The sequence below is a fragment of the Quercus lobata genome, chromosome 11 (genome assembly GCF_001633185.2).
Source record: "Quercus lobata isolate SW786 chromosome 11, ValleyOak3.0 Primary Assembly, whole genome shotgun sequence".
Lineage (NCBI taxonomy): Eukaryota > Viridiplantae > Streptophyta > Magnoliopsida > Fagales > Fagaceae > Quercus > Quercus lobata.
Genome location: NC_044914.1, coordinates 16,005,966 through 16,028,580, shown reverse-complemented (window position 1 = coordinate 16,028,580; position 22,615 = coordinate 16,005,966).

Sequence of the window (22,615 nt, the reverse complement as noted above, 5' to 3'; positions counted from 1 at the left end):
TTTGTACCATACTTTATGCAGCCTTTTATACTTTGTTTAAATCAGTACTTCTATATAAATGTATTGCATTTTCTTTTAAGTACTGTCACTCTTGTGCCCTTGTAGGATTGTTCCTAGATGCATATACTTAGTGTATTATGCATTGGTTGAGTGTTTGGCATGCAAGAGACTTGCATTGAGCTTGTTAGCTTGTATGTCCTAGTGTTCATTCCAAGTGTGAATGAGCATTGTGGTCACTACCTTGTAGTGATTACTTGGTTGATCAAGCCATGGTTTGTTTCTTAACTCCATCTTTGCTTGATCACATATTGCCTGTTTCATATGCATTTCACGATTTTTTGCTTACAATGATCATGGTGTATTGTTGTGTTTCAGGAGTCTTATGTTCATATGATTCAAGTGCTTCACAGCTTCTAGAGTTAGGTGTGAGTGAGTTTTGCTCAACTATTCCCAACTCACATGTTAAGTCTAGAGTCTATTTTAGGGTTTTGTCACAGAATAGCCAAAGGGAGAGATTGTAAGGTTGAATTTATTCAACCATCTAATTGGCTTTATTCCGTGTCAAATTTTCTTGTATTTCAGCATTTAGTAACCCTGTATTTACGTGGACTTGTTGTAAGGATAGTGAGTGAGATAGAGTGAAGTTTGCTCAAGAGTGTGCAAGAAAACAGAGACTCGCGGCTTGGCCTAGCGGCTGCAAGCCGCCAGACGCAGCACACGTGCCAAGCATGCCAGAAGGTGAACAGTCATGCTAGCTGGAGCACTACAGGACAAAACAGGACAACTGGCCATACGGTTATCTCGCGACTGGATCTCGCGACTTAGTCAAGTCGCGAGGCCAAGCCGTGAGCCAGCCCTGTTTTGAAAAACCTGACGTTTCACATTCCTCTCTCACCCTAGTATATATACCCCTTATACCCACAAAAGAAAGAGAGCTTCCAGAGAGAATTTTGAGAGAGAAACCCTAGAGTAAAACAAGATTGATTCATCTACAATCTTTACATAAGTGCCTCTTCAAATTCCTCAACTCTCTTCCTCTCCATTGCCAAACCCTTGAGAGGCGTTTTACCAAAACCTTGTTCTCACCATATCCATTACTGTGAGAGGGCTGTTTGGTGTTCTGGGAAGCAGTTAGGAAGGAACCAATCTTCATTGGTTGATGCTATGGTCTAGTAGCGGAATCCAGGAAGCTACAAAAGAAAAAGGTTCGACGCAACCTCAGGAAGCTACAAAAGAAAAAGGTTCGACGCAACCTCGTTGGAGCAAGAAGATTGGAGGGCTTAGGTGCACTGGGTAGATTAGGCTTGGAGGGTCTATTGCTGTCCATATATCCCAACTACATTTTCTAATGGATTGTTTACCGCTTGGAGGGCGGCGGAGAGGTTTTACGCCGAGGGCTTCGGTTTCCTCTTCGATAACACATCGCGTGTTGTCTTTGTGTTTGCATCTTCCTTCCCTTTTATCTTTGCCTTTTATTATCTGTTGTGGGTTGTGACTTTAATTTGGTTTAGATAGTTTTTCCAATTCCATATTATAGCTTATGTTAATTTTCTGCACACTAGTTGTTTAACATAATGCTTGAATTGGTTAAGTTGTAATTTGGGGGTCTAAACTTTCAAGGGTGTTTTTACACTATTTGAACTTTCATTGAGTATTTTGGATTGTTTCAAATGAGTAATGGCTTCTCTTAGGCTCCTAAAGTTTTTGGTTTATTGATTTTACTATCTATAACTTTGATTCTTTTTTACCTAATAAAGTTTGGAATTTTTTGTAAGTAAATTTTTTCTTCAAGAAAATGAATAGAAATCTCCCTTCATGTTCATGCTCATGTTGATGTTCATATTTGTATCTTTTGCAATACTCAGTAAGTTGTTTACTCATTTTGTGAATTATTAATTGTAGTTAAGAAAAAAAAGTATAAACACAATACTATTCAATTAAACTAACGTGAAAAATTAAATCTATTAGATTAAAAAAATGGACATGAAAATGAAAATTTCACAAAAAATTTCTTAAATAGAATTAAAATAATTTTTACTCAATATTGTTTATCAAACAATCATGTACTAACTAACAACATTCCAATTATTACGTGTATAACGGGGTGATGAAATGGTTGTTCAGTTTATTTAAGAAATGTGATCTAGCTAATAGAAATTAAAAAAATACAATAACTTTCATGTGTAGTCATGAATTATACCTTTACGTATATCTTATGCATTTTATGAGTTTTATTTTATATAAATGTATTTCATAAAATTTACAAAATTTATCATAAAACCCTTCATTGTATTTTTTAAAATCACTACATAAAAATAAAATAAGTTTTTTCCCCAAAAAAGTCATAATATTTACCCAAACAAATCATGCAACGCACAGGCCAATAACTATTCTATATACATAATTAAAGCCAAAACTGAGAGAAAATCCAATTAGATTCAAATTGTTGTCTAATTTTGTGTCATGCATCCAATTTAATTTTTTTTTTTTTTTTTTTAAAAACATTGATTCCAAATGCCTATGGACTTTTTTTATGAGATAGGTTTTCTGATGAGATAGTAGCTCCTAAAAAAGGGCCATATATGGGACTATGATTTCATGAACAACATCTAATTTTAAATAGACTGGTGGTAGGTTGCTATAGACACACACACACACACATATATAGCCAAAACTGAGAGAAAATTTAATTAAATTCTAAATTGGAGTCTAATTTTGCGCCACGTGTCTCATCTAATTTTTAAATTTGTGTATCAAGTGAATTATTAGGTGCAAAAATCAAAGAGTCTAAATTCAATTAGATTCTAAATTGAATTTTAATTGGAGTTCAATTTTTTGCCATATATCCCATCTAATATTTTCATTTTTGTGGAAAATGAATTATTTCGTACAAAAACCAAATAGTCTAGATTCGATTAGATTCTAAATCATATATATATATATATATATATATATAATTGTGATTATTTTTAAAAGTACATGTGCACATGCACAGGGTTACACACTACTTTTATTAAATGAATGTATCAATTTTTAAACACAAAATAGAAAAACAATTAGGAAATTGATTTCTTACCTTTTTGACATGACACTAATTATATTCATTACCATGTTAGTTTACAAGATTTTTATAATATAATTGGTAATAACTTTAACTTCTTAAAAAAATGATAATGTCAAAAATTGACATTTGGCTTTGTATTTTTAAAATTAGGTAAACAGTATGTTTTTTAGATGATTTTCAAGAGCACTTTAACTAAAAAGTCAAGACTTAGACCCCATTTGGTTGCCGAGAAAGCAAAGGAAAAGAAAAGAAAAGAAATTTTCAATTTCTGCTAATAAAATGACATCTCATTTACTTATGGAGATGCAATTAATACATTTTCAAATATTTTATTTTATTTTCTAATTAAGGACCTCGTGATAATTCAAAGGATAGCTTAGATGGCATAAAAATATTATTTTGATATTAATGTTAGATACATCAATTCTTTTCATGTACCGCTTAATAATAAGGATTGTTTTGGCACAATACCAAAAGTTTAGAAACAAAATTGACATGTTTAAGATATTAAAAACCATTTTGATACATAGTACAAGTGTTAAAGACTAAAACAGGAATTAAACATGTTTTTTACATATTTTAATTAAAGATTAAATTCTATAAGGATGTGGTTTAAAACCCAAGTTTTATATCCTCCAATTCCAACATGCCACATCATCTTATCACGTATTAAAGAATAAGAACAACCACTCTCAATCAATTATAATACTCATCTGAAAATTCAATCAAATTGGGAGTTTATTAAGATGTTATTAATTGTGGTATGATGTACTGAGTTTTAAGTAAAAAGCTAATGTAACATCTCTTATTGGATGATGTAAAACATAAATTTTACATCCCATTCTTACCAAATTCAAACTCTTTTTATTAATATCCTCAAAACACTTTTTTTTATTAGCTGAATTTGGAAACTAATATCCTGTTTGGTTGTAAGGGAGATGAAAAGGAAAGAAGAGAGGAAAAAGTAAGGGAAGAAGAGAGAGTTGTAAATAGAAAGATTGCATCAAACAATTTCTTCAAAAAAAAGGTCTTCTTTGAAAAAATAATGGGACCATTTGAAGGATTATGCTAAGAAAATTTCTAGAACACAAACTTTTCTCTAAATTATGGGTTGTGAGAAAAGTATGAAACTTCCTCAAAAAAGAAAAAAAGTATGAAATATTGGTGAATTGATCAAATTGTGTATTCTCACTTTTTAATAGAAAACTGAAAAGTGAAAATGTTTGGGACCATCACAGAACGTATTAATATAGAAAAACTTAATGAAAGAGGTTAAAAAAGGCTAAATGCAAAGTTAGAGCGCTACTTGACAAGACCTCATACACTCTCCCATGAGGTCTCTGCTTATGTATATATATATATATATATATTGATTTTCCTTAAAGAAATGCTTACTTAGCCTATAATAAACATGTATGCTATAAGAAAACCCAAAAAAAAAGGCTAGTATATGCTCATAAATCAAAAATCTAAGTTTTAGGCATTATAATAATGAAAATTGTATGATAGTAGAAATATTTATCTATTAATGTATGGATGCATGAGAATATTATAATCTGTCTTGTTTTAGAAGAAGCAAAATGAAGAGCTACATAAAATAATTAACTTAACCCATAACAAATCCTTCTAAATGTTAATGTTATGCTAAGTTACTTAAAAAAAAGGAAACAAAAAAATAATTTTAACTACTATGATGGACAATAATAAATTATCAGTGAACCAATCCTCTTTAATAGAATTTTCTCAGCTCTAGCTGTTTAGACATTGAATATTTAATGGATTACCTTCTTGTATTGCATTTTAATGGTTGTGTAGTATTAATATATTAATACTATTGTTATGTTTTAGTGTGAATAGCAGAAAAGTTGTTCATTTTTCTCATCCATTCCAGTGAAATTAATTAAACAAGGCAAAAATGGGATTTATTATGAAAAGCTGCCTTCTTCTATGCTTCCATTAAGCCGGAGTGTTACATTTGAAGATCTATGTGATGGAGTAGCATCCATGCTTCATATAAATAGAGAAGATTCAAAACTTACTATTTGGTATAGATTTCCTTTTACATGTCATCCACATCCTGTGACTAAATAGCAAGTTTTGGTAGATGATGATAATAGTGTTAATGCAATATTCGATATGTTAGGCTACCAGTATGGATTTGTAGGTGTAGAGTTGTATGTGGGTGTAGAGCCCATAAGAAGCCACCGAGATGTTTTTCCCATTCGATATGCCAACAAAGGACCGAGTGCATCGTTTATTTATTCATATGGCAGGCACTTTCATGATCCATATGCCACTCATGCTGGTCATTATTCTAAAGATGCGGCTTGTTCCCCAAAGAACATTGGTGGTGTTGACTATCATGCTCCATATGCCCATGTTGCAACTGAGGACCAACATGTTCTTTATCGGCCAATGAACACTAGTGATGTTAACTATGATAACCCAACTGAGTATGTCACACCAGAGGCTACTTGTTTTGAGTTTGAAGCAAAATATGACCGAATCACCACTCAGAGAGCTACTAATGATCCTAATGATACACACCACATAGCTGCTATTACTCAAAATGTAGTCCATACATTATTAGAAAGGATTTGGGCCATGGATAGTGATGACCAACTTGATAACGACAAGGTCCTTAATGATGTTGGAGATGAACAGGAGCTTCCCAATTAACCTAATCATGAAAGCATTCCAACAATGGCATTTTATCAACCTTCATCACTAAGCTTTTCACAAAACACGTGGGATAATATGATCGATCCAACCCCACCATTTGAAAAGCCCATTCAAAGTACTTGGGACCCAACCCAAGAGTTTTATGTGGGCTTACTTTTTACTGATAAGGATGAACTACTAGCCGTTGTAAAAAAATATCACATCAAGAGGAATCAAACATTTAGTATAAAAGAATCTGATCCAGCATGTTGGTCTGTTTTTTGCAAACATTGTTTTTGGTGTCTTCGAGCATACTTTCGGGCTACACATGGGTTCTTTGAGGTTAGGAAATACAATGGTCCACACACATCTACAGAGTCCATGATCACACAAGATCATGAGCAATTAGACATCCATATTATTGAGAAAGAGTTGAGGGATATTGTCAAAATTGATCCAACCATAAAGATTTCTTCACTTCAACAGACTCTTTACAATAAGTACCAATACTGGCCTTCTTATTTTAAGGTGTGGGAGGCGAAGCAAAATTCAATTGGTAGAATTTTTGGTGATTGGGACAAATCTTACAAATTATTGCCAAAATGAATGAAAGCTTTGACTGGTTCAAACTCGGGCAGCAAGGTTATTTGGAGAACATTACCTGCTACTATGCAAAAGGAAAACCCTAGCCACGTTTTAGTGTTGCTCATATTTGCGGTTTGTGTAAATCTCTTGTGAGATCTAGAAGAGCTTTCCTTTACACAAACTTAGGGTTTTCAAGGAGAAGATTTATCTACGCCTTGATGATCAATTCAGTTGCTGCCATTAAAGCTTAAAGAAAACACAAGCGGGTGTGCTGGTATTTGGTGGTGAATCCAAGAAAGAAGGAGTCCATGGATTCGAAACTTGCACGTGGTCGTGTCAATAAGTTCTACTGGTTGGTAGCAATAAGAAGTCGAGCGTGGGGGCTTGTAAGTCTTATTGTATGAACTTCGATTCTTTCAAGATAGTGGATTCAAGTTTACCTTGAGGATAGCTAGGTCAAATCCTCCCCAAGTTTTTACCGGTTTGGTTTCCTGAGTGATCATATCATTGTCTTATTTATTTTTCGCTGCTTTGCATGATTTGATCTTTTATATTGTGATAACCTAAACTTGCTTAATTGGACTAAGTAACAACTTGGTTAATTACCTAGGTTTAATCAATTGTTTAAGGGGTCTAAAAACTATCAAGTGGTATCAGAGCGGGTTGCTCTTTTTGTTGTTGATCCTTTGATTACTGAGCTGATCCTTGACCCCTGTTGTCATGGAACACAGACACTCTCTAGTTATTCCTCCTCACTTTGATGTGAATAATTATGCTTACTGGAAAGTAAGGATGAAAGCATTCCTGAAATCTATTGATGAAAAGGTGTAGAACTCCGTTGAATACGGGTGGGAGAAGCCCACTACTCCTATCAGTGAGTGGGAAACTTCTCAAAAAGAAGCAACTTCGTTTAATAGCAAGGCTATGAATGCGATTTTTAACGCTGTTTCTATGGAGGAATTTAAGAGAATCTCAAATGTTGAGATCGCTCATACTGCTTGGAATATCCTCCAAACTATGCATGAAGGCACAAAGGCTGTCAAAATAAATAAATTGCAGCAATTGACTTCTAAATTTGAAAGCATTAGGATGTCTGATGATGAATCTTTTGATGAATTTTATGCTAAATTGAATGATATTGTTAATTCTGCTTTTAACTTGGGTGAAATCTATGATCAACCTAAAATTGTTAGGAAGATTCTTAGATCTTTGACTGAAGACTTTAGACCCAAGGTGACTGCCATTACTGAAAGTAAGGATGTGGACTTCATCCCTGTTGATGAACTTGTAGGATCTCTTCAATCCTATGAGTTGGATCTATCCAAAACTACCAAATCCAAATCAATGGCTCTTAAGTCAGTTGATGATGTTGAAGGTGGTGGATTTGATGATGAGCTCTCTGCTACAGAGATTGCCTATCTTGCCAAGAATATTAGAAACTTTCTCAGGAATAGCAATAGAAAGGCAAGAGGCACAAACACTGCTGAATCTAGAAATTTTAGGAAGCATGATCCCACTAAGGTTAACAACAATGATAAACCTAGAGAAAGGGTAGGTCAATCTTCCAATAATTCCTTGAGCTCTCAGTGTTTTGGATGTCAAGGGTGTGGACACATGAAATCTGAATGTCCAACCTATTTGAAGTCTAAGGGTAAGGCTATGGCTATAACCCTTAGTAATGGTGAAGTTTCTGATCATGAGTCTGATTGTGATGAGGATGGAAACTTCATTGCTTTTACTGCTACTGCTGTAGTTGATGAGAGCATATCTGTTGAAGAGAACCTGTCTGATGGGGAACTCTCTGAAGATGCAGATCTTCAAGATGCCTATAACAAACTTTGCAAAGTTACTACAAAGGATGCTATGAATGTTGAACTTGGCCTGAAGAAAATTGAATCTCTTGAGCTTGAAAAGGAAAATTTGCTTGTTAAATTGTTTGATGCTAATGATCTTTTGAACAATGTGAAAACTGAAAACATGCTTTTGCTTGATAAAGTTAAATTTTTGGAACTTGATTTATCTGTTGCTAGATCTGCTAGTTCTAAACTTGATCAAATGCTGAGTGTTCAAAAGTCGTCTTCTGATAAAACTAGATTAGGTTATGTTGGTAGCATCTCTGTGTCCGCATCCCATTCCACAAAGTTTGTTCCTTCATCTTCTTCTTCTGAACCTTCAGTGAGTGAGACAGTGAGTGAAAATGTTAAACCCCCTGTGAGTGAGGTTGTTAAACCCTTAGAAGGTTCATCATCTAGGAAGATTAGGGTTGATCTGAAAGAGTCTAAGCCTAAGAAGCCTACCCTATCTAAGGACAAGACACATGATAAACCTGCATGGGTTTGTCACTTTTGTGGAAAGTCTGGACACATCCGTCCAAATTGCTACAAGCTGTAAGCTGCTAAGAGAGCTAACAAACCAAAAGTACCTGTGCCTCAAGCACTGGATCCTATGGTACTTATTGGTGATTTGGTAAAGGGTTTAAACCTTTATTCCAATCCTGGAGTTGGTAATCATTCTCAAGTGAATAAGAACTCCAATGCTTGTGGTGCATCTGAAAGGTTTTGAATGCAAAAGACTCGACCTAATTGAGTCTTTCTGACATGGCCCTTGTGCTTCATTTGCTCTACCCTTTGTGACCATTGTTCTTTGGTTTTTTTTTTTTTTTTTTTTTTTTTTTTTAATTAAAAAAAAAAGGAAGAAAAAGGAAGCACATTTTGTTTTGCACTATTCTTCTTGGTTTTTGAGAACAAGGTTGGTCAATTTATTTTCACATAACATATCTTTTGTACCTTGTTTAGCTTTGATGAGCTTATTTATTGCACTTTACTAGTTGAAGCTTTGTAGTGCATGTTGTGTGGGAAAGATGTTTATGGTTTTTGATTACTATGTCTTAATCTTGTTGTCACATGTTTTTAAATGTTGGACTTGAACTTTTAGAAAAAGACATAAATAACCATCTCACCACTATTCACTAGCCATTCATGAACACCTTAGTGCATATCATAAGATTTTGTGCTCGAGAAAGTGTAGCACATGCACAAAAAGAACATAAGGTGAAGCCTCGGTTAAACTTCTTAATTCTTAAAATCAAAATTGGTGTGTACTATTAGGCTTGATGCCGAACTCACATAACTTAAAATTGGAATGTATATTATGAGGCATAAATACAAGAAATTTACATGATTGCAAGCTTATGATTTAGGAGATGTGGGAGTTATATGATGTAACTCTTTAGGTGATAGTCTCTTTTAAATTCTTTGTGATGAATTTTGTAGACTTTGTGATTGATTGCTATTCACATATCACCTCACATGTATCTCAAGTTTTTGCTAGTTGCACACACTACACGAGTTATTCTTTGCTAAACAGTGTACATGTTATTGTGTGTGTTTTTGGTTTGACCAACCATGTTTTTGCAATTACTTTGAATTATGTGCAAATTTAAATTGTTGCTTGAAAATTTGTGGAGAATGCAAAAATTTTGGGCTTAAAATCCTTGATTTGAAAATCATATCATCTCATACTCATGCATTTTTGTTCTTAAATTTCAATGCTTTGAGTTAAATCAACTTGTTTTTCAAAAATTGTGTTTTTCCTCAAAAATATGGTGAGCCTCTGCCTAATTCGATCGGTCCATTCTGTTTTTTGATCGATCGAAATTTTTAAAATTTGAGAGAGGGAGTCTCTATCTGTTTCGATCAGTCGAGGCTGATTTTCAACCGATCGAAACTCGTGAATCAGGTTTTTTAAAAGACAGATTTGGACTTTTTCAAAGTTACTTTTCAAATAGTTCTTTGCTTTTCTCTCTCTCCGCGTTGGCTCTAGGCTCCACCATCCAATTTTTTGTCATTTTCCTTCAAGATTTTTGCAAGGTTTTTGTCCTTGAAGGCCGGTAAGTCCCTTTTGCCCTTCTTTTTCAAGTTTATTTCTTGTTTTCATGCATTTTTCATGCATAATCATGAGTATTTTAGGCACTTTCAACATATTGGGGTTTTTGATGATTCGAACCTATTCTTGTGAAATTGATCAATGGGTTTTTGTGCTATGATGCTATAATGATGTTTCTTATAGTTTAATTTGATCAATTTTGTGGTTTTTGAAAAATTGAAAATTCTAGGGTTTTGAATTTGATCCGAATTGGGGATTTTGTCAAATTGGCTTATCCAATTGATGTATTTGGTCATTATTTTTGTTATTATATCATGTGCAATGATCAATTCGTCAATATTTTTCAAATTGATCAAGTGGTTTTCCAAATTTTGGGGTTTTTGTGTGAAAAATCTTAATGTTCAAGCCAATTTTGTAATTTGAACCTTTTGGACTTAATTTGCTGCATTAGAACATGCATCATGACATTTAAACTTGTTCATGCATCATATAGATTTTTATTTAATATTCTGTTTTTGTGCTAACTTGCAGTCTGCCCTTGGTTTTGATTTTGTGTTTTTGGTCTTTCGCTCTGTGTTTTGATCCTTATCTTAGCACCATGCCTAGGAAAACTAGAGCTCATAGGACCACTTCCACTTCCTTTGAGTCTCCCACTAGGGTTGAGCTGTTTAAGAATGATAAGTGTAGAGAAGCCTATGACACTTTAAACTGTAAGCGTAAGATCTGGTCTGAGCGAGCTGTTGTGTTAGATCAGCTTGATCCGGCCATTAGGGCCAATTTTGAGTCTAGAGGTTGGTTGCCTCTCTTAGAGATAGATCATCCACCCCCGACCACCCTAATTAGAGAGTTCTTCTCGAACCTCTCTTGCCACGTCTATGATTCCAACACCCTCGTTAGGAGTTAGATACGAGGTGTAGAGTTCACCATTACCCCTCGGGTAGTGGCTGAGGCTCTTAGGGTGCCGGTTGTTCGGGATGCTGACTATCCCTATGATGAGCCACCCTCTTTAGACGTTGTCATGTCTTACATCATTGGGTCATCTATCTAGTGGGGTTCTGATCCTCGGAACACGTCCGCTGAGCTTACCGAGACGGCCTATCTCTTCTTTAGGATTGCGTGTCATTCCTTGTGGCCTATCTCTCACTTCCACACCATCCCTTTAGAGCGATGTGTGTTTTTGTACGCTTTTGTTTCTAGAGCGTCTATCAGTTTTCCTCACTTGTTCCTTCATTCTTTGAATGAGGTTCATAGGAGTTCTGTAGGGCATGCCCTGATTCATCCTATCTTTATTCATAGGATTTTGCTCTTCTTAGGTCTAGATGGTTTTCCGTCTGGTGAGCCTGTTCATGTGATTGCTCCCATATGTGCCACCTTTCTTCGTCAGAGGGCTGCTCAGTTGAGAGTTGCTCCTTCTCGTCCTAGAGGTGCGTCATCTAGTGGTGTTCCCCCTCCTTCCTCTTCTACAGGTACTGCTGCTGCTGAGACTTCAGGTGCTGCTGCTGATGCTGATGCTGATGTTCCTCCACCGACTGCTTTGGATGATTCAGACATTCGTCGCAGTTGGATCATGTCTTGACCGTTCAGGCGGCTCAAGGACAGATTTTGGTGGACGTACTTGATGAGATCCGTGCCTTGCGTGCGGAGTTGGCGCAGTTTAGACCACCTCTCTTTTGATGATGGATATCTTCTTTGCCCTTTGGCATTCCATCACAAAAAGGGGGAGTACTTTGTAGGGTTTTTGTTTTCAGGGGCAGTTTATTTGTTTTTGGTTGGAGCTTGTGGAGTTTTTAGATTGTATCTAGGTGCTTCACTGTGTACTTAACATTTTTAGCTCTTACCTTGTTTTTTGATGGGTTATTCATGTTAGGGGGAGTTTTATGTTTTGTTGGTACTTTATTTGTTTCTTGTTTCAAACTGCTTATTGATTTATATTTATGAGTTATTCATTGATATATGTCTTTATTTGTGTGTTGTTTGAAATCAAGAAATTATTTTGTTTACTTGTATTGTTTCCACACACGCGGTTATGCATTTTGTTTAGTGTTTCAGGAAATATACAGGTTGATTCAATTGAGCTGCTGTCTACACTTGCAACTGATGGATAGTAGTTAGGATTAAATTTGGTTTATGAGCATTATTTTATAAAGGGCTTTTTATTTTGTAAACTTTGAGCTTCTAAGTTGTGTTTTGTCACGAATTACCAAAGGGGGAGTTTGTTAGGTTCTAAAGTTTAGGATTTTATGTTTTTAGAACTCTAATGTGTATTGTTGGCAAAACATGATCAAAACAATGTGTTTAGAAGTGTTTAAGTCTAGCTCAAAGTTGTGATTTTATGTAAAGTTGGAATCGAGTTAAAGCGGGAAGCATTGTGCCTTTCGGCCTGGCTTGATCAGTCAAGAGATAGGCTCAATCGATCAAAACTCGGGCAGAATGCTTTTCTGCAGATTCGTCCAACTCAGCCCTAGTTGTTTTAAAACGTTTTTAGGGTTTCTTATTTGTCCTAAGTATAAAAGGAAAACCCTAGCCACGTTTTAGTGTTGCTCATATTTACGGTTTGTGTAAATCTCTTGTGAGATCTAGAGGAGTTTTTTTTTACACAAACTTAGGGTTTTCAAGGAGAAGATGTATCTACGCCTTGATGATCAATTCAGTTGCTGCCATTAAAGTTGAAAGAAAACACAAGCTGGTGTGCTAGTATCTGGTGGTGAATCCAATAAAGAAGGAGTCCGTAGATTCAGAGCTTGCACGTGGTCGTGTCAGTAAGTTCTACTGGTTGGTAGCAATAAGAAGTCGAGCGTGGGGGCTTGTAAGTCTTATTGTATGAATTTCGATTCTTTCAAGATAGTGGATTCAAGTTTACCTTGAGGATAGCTAGGTCAAATCCTCCCTAGGTTTTTACTGGTTTGGTTTCCTGGGTGATCATATCATTGTCTTATTTATTTTCTGCTACTTTGCATGATTTGATCTTTTATATTGTGATAACCTAGACTTGCTTAATTGGACTAAGTAACAACTTGACTAATTACCTAGGTTTAATAAATTGTTTAAGGGGTCTAAAAACTGTCATCAGCAAAGAGCCAGCGAAGCCAAACAAGCTCGCAAGTGGTGTCGACAAGGGCACAATACTCAGCCTCAGTACTGGAACGGGAAACCACATCCTGCTTCTTGCTGTGCCACGAGAAAAGAGAAGTACCTAACAGGAAACAGAAACCTGTGATAGAGCATCAGTCAGTCGAATCACCTGTCCAGTCAGCATCTGAATAAGCATGAAGCTCGAGAGAATATCGAGAGGCGTAATGCAGACCATGATAAAGTGTGCCTTTGACATATCGGAGAATCCGAAGAACAGCAACATAATGGACAGAACGAGGTGCATCCATGAACTTACTAACCATACCCACGGCATGTGAAATATTCAGACGAGTAACAGTGAGATAGATCAAACTGCCAACCAACTGATGATAGCGAGTAGCATCAGATATAGGTTCACCATCCAAAGGTGTGAGCTTTGCATTGTATTCTAAAGGAGTGGAAACAGTCTTGTTGTCGGTAATACCGGCTTTGGAGAGAAGATCAGAAGCGTATTTAGCCTGGGAAAGATAGTATCCATCAGAGGATGAGGTAACCTCAAGCCCAAGAAAATAGCTGAGAGTGCCCAGATCTTTCATCTCAAAATGCTGACTTAGGAAGTGCTGTAGAGAGCGGATACCTGTAGAATTATCTCCAGTAATAATCATATCATCAACATAAAGAAGAATAAGAGTAATACCAACAGAGGATCTTTGGACAAATAAAGCAGTGTCATGAGGACTCGAAGTGAAACCCTGCTGAGCAACAATTGAGCTAAACTTTTCAAACCAAGCTCGAGGAGCCTGCTTGAGGCCATAAAGAGCACAACGAAGGCGGGAAACTTGACTGCCTGAGTGTGGATAGCCAGGGGGTGGTTGCATGTACACTTCTTCATGGAGGTCTCCATTGAGGAAAGCATTCTTCATATCCATTTGATAAAGAGGCCAACGGCAAACAGCAGCCATTGCAATGAGACATCTGACAGATGTAAGACGAGCAACAAGAGCAAATGTTTCCTCATAGTCAATACCATACTCCTGAGTAAAGCCCTTGGCAACTAGGCGAGCCTTGTATCGTTCAACAGATCCATCAGTCTTGGTCTTGATCTTGTAAACCCACCTACAACCTACTACAGACTGACCAGGAGGCAAATCAACCATATCCCAAGTGTGATTCTTATGAAGGGCATCTAGTTCTTCGTTCATAGCTTGCTGCCAAAGAGGGTCAGTATGGGCCTCACGATAGGTGTCAGGTTCATAGAGGGTGGCAAGAGAAAAAGAGCAGTGATAATCAATGAGATAAGGGGGAGGAATGTTTACCCGAGTGGAACGACGAAGTTCAGGACCAACAGGAGACTCAAGAGAGGGTGGTGCCACAGGATCCAAGACAGGCAGGTCATATGCCGGAGACAGAACCAGAGATGAGTCGTCTGGAAAGGCAACCGATGTTGAAGAATCCTCCACAAGTTCAGGATAGAGAGGGAGGAAAAGATCAGTAAAAATGGGAGACTCTAAGGAAGAAGATGCAGGAAACTACTGAAGACTCTTGAAAGGACGATGTTCCCAAAACTCAACATGACGGGAGACACGAAGGCGACAAGAAATGGGATTATAGCAGCGAAACAGCTTTTGAGACACACCATAACCAAAGAAACAAAAAAGACGAGTACGAGGCTGGAGCTTTGTTCGTTCATGAGGAAGAGAGACAAAGCAAGCACAACCAAAAATCCGAAGAGAGGAGTAGTCAGGAGTTTGACCATAGAGAAGCTCAAATGGTGATTTGTTGTGTGTAGTTGGTGAAGGAATACGATTAACGGTGTACACAGCAGTGAGTGTGGCCTCACTCAAAAAACGCTCAGGAAGAGAGGCAGAAATGAGAAGGGTGCGGACAACATCAAGAATGTGATGATGTTTTCACTCTGCATGACCATTTTGTTGAGAGGTGTAAGGACAAGACCACTGAGGAAGAGTACCATGACTGTTTAAAAAGGATAAGAAAGATTTATCATTATATTCTTGAGCATTATCTGATCAAAAGACTTTGACAGTACGATTAAACTGTGTTTCAATCATTTTATGAAATGTTTGGTAAATAGACACAAGTTCAGACCTATAGTGAAGCAGATAAATCTAAGTATATCAAGAAAAATCATCCACAAGTATGACAAAATATTTAGATCCCCCCTTAGTGGGAACAGGTGCAGGACCCCAAATATTAGAATGTATAAGATCAAAAGGGGCAGAAGAAAAGGAGTCACTTTTATTAAAGGGCAATTTTGTTTGTTTGCCAAAATGACAGGAAGTACAATCAAATTTTTGAAACTAAACTGAACCTAAATGACCTTGAGAAGCTAACAACTAACGATGAGATAAGAATGGATGACCAATACAAGCATGCCATAGATCAGGTAAGGAGGTGGCAGTGGTAGCAGCTGCAGAAACAACTTGTGAAGGAATCTTTAAGTCATGAACCTCAAATATGTGACCAACTTTACGGCTTGTCCCAAGCACTTGACCCGTCCGGAGATCCTGCACATCCACACCATGATTAGTAAATAGAAGATCTACACCTAATTCACAAAGTTGACCAACAGAAAACAAATTAAGGGATAACTTTGGAATATGAAAAGTGTCACTAAGGGATAAACAAGGAGAAGAGATTGTTCCTTTATGACTAACAGGCATAAGAGTTCCATCAGCAATGTAAATGGTGATTGGATGTTCTAAGGGTACTTTATCAGAAAATTAGGATTCATCAGGAGTCATATTGTTACAACATGCAGTATCAAAAAACCAAGGTTGTTTACCTGAGATGACAGAAAGGGCAGTGGAAGTGCGGAATAAAACCTGTTGAACAACTGCCTCAATTTCAGCCGTAGTAAGTGAGGAAGCCAAAGATGGACCTGTAGGAACTGATAGATCTGAAGGACATACAGTAGCTGCCCGAGGAAGAGAAGCTTTATTATGCTCTTGCACAAATTTTTGCAGTTTGTGATAAACAGAGATGTCATGGCCTTTGGTATGGCAAAACTTGTAGCGAGTACCTTTGGAAGATTGAGAATTAGGACACCCAAAGTTTATTCATGGAGGAGCAGTGAATGCAGCAATGGGAGGCTGTGGAGAGGGTGTAGACAACACATGATCAGATGATGACTTGTGATAAGTAGGCCGATGGTTCTCCTCAGAAATGAGATCCTTAACTGCAGCATCAAGAGAAGGAGTAGGAGACCAGCTAAGCAGAGAAGTCCTAGTAGGCTCAAAATCCTCACGTAAACCCATCATGAAGTGCATATGTCACGCCCCAAACCCCAAAGGGTTTGAAGCATGAGAAAGACATCTCAAAGTACCTGTAGATTTTTTTTTTTTCTTTCCTTTTTGACAATCCAATCCACAAAATTATATCAAGTTCTAATATCAAGGATTATCATAATAATTCCATTGAATATATTCTCAGAGTAAGTCAGAGCTCTAAGAAATAATTACAAAGACCATTGGCCACAAAAGAATAGAGGTCTGAATAATTAATTACATATCATCAACTTGTCTCATCAGTGGGAAATAACATCATAGCCACTATAATATACAAAAGAATGAGTCAAGCCTATTCTAAGATGTACATCATCTAATATACCCATTACCAAAGTTCAACCTCCATTAGTAGTTAGTCTAACTACTATTAGCCACCAAAAAGTTGTCTCAAAAGACCGTTGCCTACTCTAAAATGTTATAAAATAATGGGATGAGACAGAGCCCAGTAAGTAGCATAATTAAAGGGGGTGGGGGAAATGCAAGTTTCATTATGGTAACAATTTACAAATCATGCTTTTAATTCGGGTGTTTCCAAATAATTTCTACAAAACCATTTCCCAAAAATAATATGACAAGAATGAATAAATTGACACAGCACAAAGCTTCTCTAAATGTTCTCATGAGATTACATACTATATATTCCTCAAAATATCTCAACATGAAACTACTTACTATACTGTGAGCAATAACAACACCGTTCCAAACTAGAAAACCTAACCCAAGGCCACATGATAATCGCCGACACAAAACCGGAACTCATTGCCGACACAAAGCCGGAACTAAACTGCCGACACAAAGCCGGAACTCATCGCCGACACAAAGCCGGAACTAATAACCATCACAAAGACGGGTGCTAAGATACTAATGTCGCACAGACTATAGTATCTAGCTAGGTAATCACTGAGTAATCACATGTCACAGCACATGGGTAGAACATAAAGAGCTCACATAACTTTAATTCAAAATACATAATTCACTTCTAAGTAGTTTCATAAAATATTTGAATGCCCAAGATATTCACAAGGTTCTCAAAGCCTTCAACTTATTTCTTGCCAAAGAGATTTTGTATTAACTTCCCAAATAACATAGGCCAAGATAAAGCATCTTTATATTTTTTGGAAATAATGCAATAAATCCATAATACGCATTTTCTAAAATTTAATCAAAGATACTAGTCTTTTCTTTGCTAACAAATCATGCAAATCCCCCATATGCAATAAGAATATGCATTTTCATATATAATCATATATAGTAGGGTCATAACACAACACCTTTTAGAAAAACATAGTTCCACCATTAGTTTTCCAAAATGTGTTTGACCCAAAAATAATATTTATGCAACGTGATTATTTTTCCAAAAATCCCATTAAAAAGCTACTTACCTCGCAACCCGCAAAAAAAACTAATTTTCCAAGCTCCAAAAGAAATTAGCTAGAACCTAAACAATAACAAGCAAACCTATCAAAATAAGCATAAAGCTTGAAATTGTATCTAGCTACATATTAGGAATTGCCAAATAAGCACTAAATTAGGCAAGCCTAGATTTAGCCTCACAAATAATATTTTCCATCTCCAAAGTTTCTCAACCAATTACTTTACAAGACATAGACTCTCATTATACTTATGAATCATACAAGGTATTATTTCTAACATCAAAACCTCAACAATTTATAAATAGTTTCCACAAGGTTTTCACAACATCATCAAGAGACCCATGACACCAAAATCACAATATCCTTTCAAACAAACAATTTAGATCTTTAACTAGCTCCAAATAAACCATAAAATTATATTCACAATTTATTTCACAAGATATACCTCAAAACCCCTAAATTTTCACCATAACAAGCCTTAGATACCCAACATTGTAAAAAGCATGAACTCACTCAACAAATACATCCACCAAGACCAAAACCCATACGTATAACACATGAATATCATTTCCAAAGCTCTTAAATCACATGAAAATCATTATTAAAGCTTGGTTAAAATAACCTCAAATAAGAACATAATACTCATCAAAAGAGATTAAAACTTTTACCTCAATTAACTTATGTGAAGGTGTGATGTTCGTGAGGATTTTCTAGTGATTTTGCCGAAAAAAATGGTAGAGGTGATGATGAGGAATGTACCGGTGGGAGGGTGAGGGAGAGGATTGTGTGTGTTGTGTGTTGTGTTGACTGAAAAAGAAAAAGAAAAGGAGAACAAGAGTGAGAGTGACCGGCCAAAGAGAGAAAAGAGGGAGTGGATTGTGTGATGGGTAGTGGGGTTAGGTGGGGAGCACGTGGGAACCAACAATCTGATCTTTTTTTTTGTTTTTGTTTTTTTTTAACTGATGGGACGTTACAACATAAATTTACGCCGATCCCGATACTTGACAAAGAGCTCAATGTCCTTAGAACACACCAGTGGAGGATCTGCAGCAAAGAGTTGTTCCTCCATAGTAGAAGTCTGAGAATAAAAATCAGAAATAGACTGACCTGTCTCTTGGCACATTTGATAGAGCTTTGATTCAATGTGGAACTCCAAGCTTGAATCATTAGTGCAATTATAGCAATCGGCCAAAAATTTCCAAGCAGCCTCAGCAGTTTCAAGACAAGGAAGAAGATTATGAATGGAGGGAATAGAGGTATTGATAAACCAAGACAAGATCTTACTTTGAATACTCTCCCATTCCTCTAGACGTTTTTCATAATCATCTATTGTAACAGTAGTCTTAGAAGACTCTTCAGCAGCTGTGGCTTTGGACTTAGGGTTTGGTACTGGCTTAGGAATTGAACTAGTCACATATCTCCACAGTTTACGACCCTTGAGAAAGACAGTCATATTCTGAGACCACGCATGATAACTAGAAGGACTATCCAACATAATAGTGATAAGACATATGATATCTTGTTCATTTTGTTGAGCCATAATGAAGAAAATGACCAAAAAGTAATATTTAGAGACCTCAAATGCATAAACGGAGCTCATAATTGGAATCTATGTGAAAATTGAGCAAGACAAGTCCAGTTGAAATTTTTTTACTTTGGTCAAAGTCAACGGTCAACGGCTAACGTGTGCTGACGTGGCAATACGTGAAGCAGAGTAGTCGCATGGAGCACATGGGGCTGGCACGTGAGAGACACTGACGGCACATGGAGGCGCATGGAGCACATACTCGTGAGGCAGAAACTTCAGCTGGCACGTGAGGCATGTGTGATGTAGTTTCTAGCCATTCTTGGTTGGGTTTTGCTTGGGATTGGTTGTTTTGTCTCTCTATGCCTTTGCTTTGGCAGTTGGATGAGCAGAACGATGATATCCAAGAGTTGCAAGGACTGTGGGTGTGACGGCGGTTACTCGCTTCTGACAATGACTACTAGATGAAGGCGAGTGCTGCGGAAGAACGCCGGAGATGTCCACAGGAACCAGAAAGTCAGAGGAATGGCTCTGATACCATGTTAACAATATAAAGTGAAAGAGAAAGATTGAATAGTCTGTATATTGATATATGTATAATAATGTACAATAGAGAGCCTTATATAGGCTAAGTATGTGTGCAGTATAAGTAAAAGGAGCAAACTACTAGTACAGTATACTGGGCTAAGCCCAATGGGCTAAACTAGTCTAAGCTATACACTAACATAATGAAACCCTCGAATTAATGAAGCCTCAACTGGGCTGTAATAAGAAGAAGTCGCTTTGGCCAATATTATCCTTGAAATTGCTATTTTTTAGTCAAAAACATGTAGCTTGGAGTAATGACCACGTAATAACTTAGCTTAATCTAATTTCAAGTTTGATTTTGAATTAGCCAACAAGTTTTCCAACATCTCACCCTTAAAAATATCCCAACTTATCGACTTTTTCATCAGACCAAAGCTTAGTCTGATGAAAAAGCCGATAAGTTTTGTCACCAAACAAACCAAAGCTACATATCAAAACCAAACCAATTCAGCTCTTTGTTGTACTTTCACCAAAGTCCAATCTCATTCTTTAGTTCTCTCAAGTCTCAATCTTTCTTCTCCAAAAAAAATAAAAAATAAAAAAAATAAAAGTCTCAATCTCAGTTTTTCTTTATTCCTCTCAATTTTATTTTTTAAACCAAAAAAGTAGTGTTCATGGATAACCATGCACCATGGGGGCAACCCTACGAACAAGAAACATATCCACTTTGGTATCCATCGTGATGAGGATAAATAGTATTTATTCATACAAGGCATAAAGCTGACGATTTTAGGTAAGCTATCAGGCATAAGCTGACGGGTACAGTTACAACCATCAGCTTCCTCATGTAGGAGTCAACGGATGATGTTCTAGATTGAGAGAATGAGGGAAGTCTGCGAGGTACACCTAAAGGCTGACGACATCAACAAACTAATGCCAGTAAGGCTGAAGGAAATAAATACGCTGACGACCCTGATGCAAGTTTACTTGCTACCCACGATTGCATATATAAGGAAATGTCTTGCCCTCCATGTTTGATGCTACTCAAAGGATCCCTATAAGGAAAGGATCCCACCAAATACACCCAAGAAGACTCCTATAAAGAAAAGACTTCCGCACCAAGGAAGAGATGTCAACCCATTACTACTATAAAAACCCCAATACCCTCACTAGTCAAGGTACGCATAATTCACCCCTCTCTAGCATTCTAGAGTTGTAAGAAGTTCTAACTTGACCTTCGAAGGGTACTTGACCAGCACCACACCGGTGCTCTCTGCAAGGTTTTCTCTTTTGTATTGTGCAGGTGCTATCTCGAGTGCCCAAGTGCCCAAGTACCTGTGGCTCACTGGTTGTAATAGAAACCAAAGCCACATATCAAAACCAAACCTATTGAGCTCTTCGCTGTACTTTCACCGAAGTCCAATCTCATTCTTTAGTTCTCTCAAGTCTCAATCTTGGTTTTCTTTATTCCTCTCAATTTTGTTTTTCAAACCAAAAAAGTAGTGTTCATGGATAACCGTGCACCATGGGGACAACCCTACAGACAAGAAATATATCCACTTTGGTATCCATCGGATGAGAGAATGACCAATTATCTTACAAACAACGTGCCATCAAGCTCTTGGAATCAACCAATTTTCGACACGATTGATGATATGTCAATATTTGAAAGTGGTTTGTATCGGCTAGTGGCAGCTCTAGGAATTTTCTCCAGGATGTTTCTTAAGAAGCATAAATTACACAATCTAATAAAAAGATAAATTCATATATTGGCAACAACAACCATAAAAAAAACACACAAATACATAAAGTTTACAGTTGTCTTCTACAAGTTTTCATATTTTGAAATTGTTGCACGATAGTCTCATTATTAATGCTACAAGTTACATCTCTTTCAATATACACAATCAAGAAATCATTCATCCACTAATCTCTTATTCGATTACGCAGTTCATTTTTTATATATTTCATTGCTGAAAAACTTCTTTTTACTGTTGTAGTAGCAACAGAAAGGGTCAAAACTAACTTCACAAGCAAATAAATTAATGGATAAGTCTCATACTTCACTGTGTTCACTAACTTTTCAGCAAGTTCACTAACTCCTTGAAGCTCTAAAAACAAGTCAATGTTGCGCATATCAAAAATGTAATTCTGAAGTTGAGAGTTAAGTGCCAAGATATCTGTCTCAAGAAAATCAAATGGATAGAACTTTGCTAGATGTATCAACTTTTCCTTATCAAAAGCCATAAATGAATCACTTGGATTCAAGCAAGCCATACAAAATAGCAAATCAGTATCCGCTTCTGAAAAACGGTTGTTAAGCTCTTGAAGTTGCATATCTATGACTGTGTAGAATAGCTCAACACGATAATGATGTAAATTTGTATTTTGTTGGGTGTTGCATTGCGACCTCTCAATAATTATAAATATTTCATCCATGTTCAAGATCGGAATATCATGTGGTACAAAATAAAGACACTTCAGTCAATAAAGATATCCATTCATCATCTCTCATCACTTGCAATCGTTATTTAGACACTTTAACAAGATCCATAGCATTTTCTATATCTTGGTTTTCTTTTTTTTTTCTTTTTCTTTTTTTTTTTTTTTTTTTTTT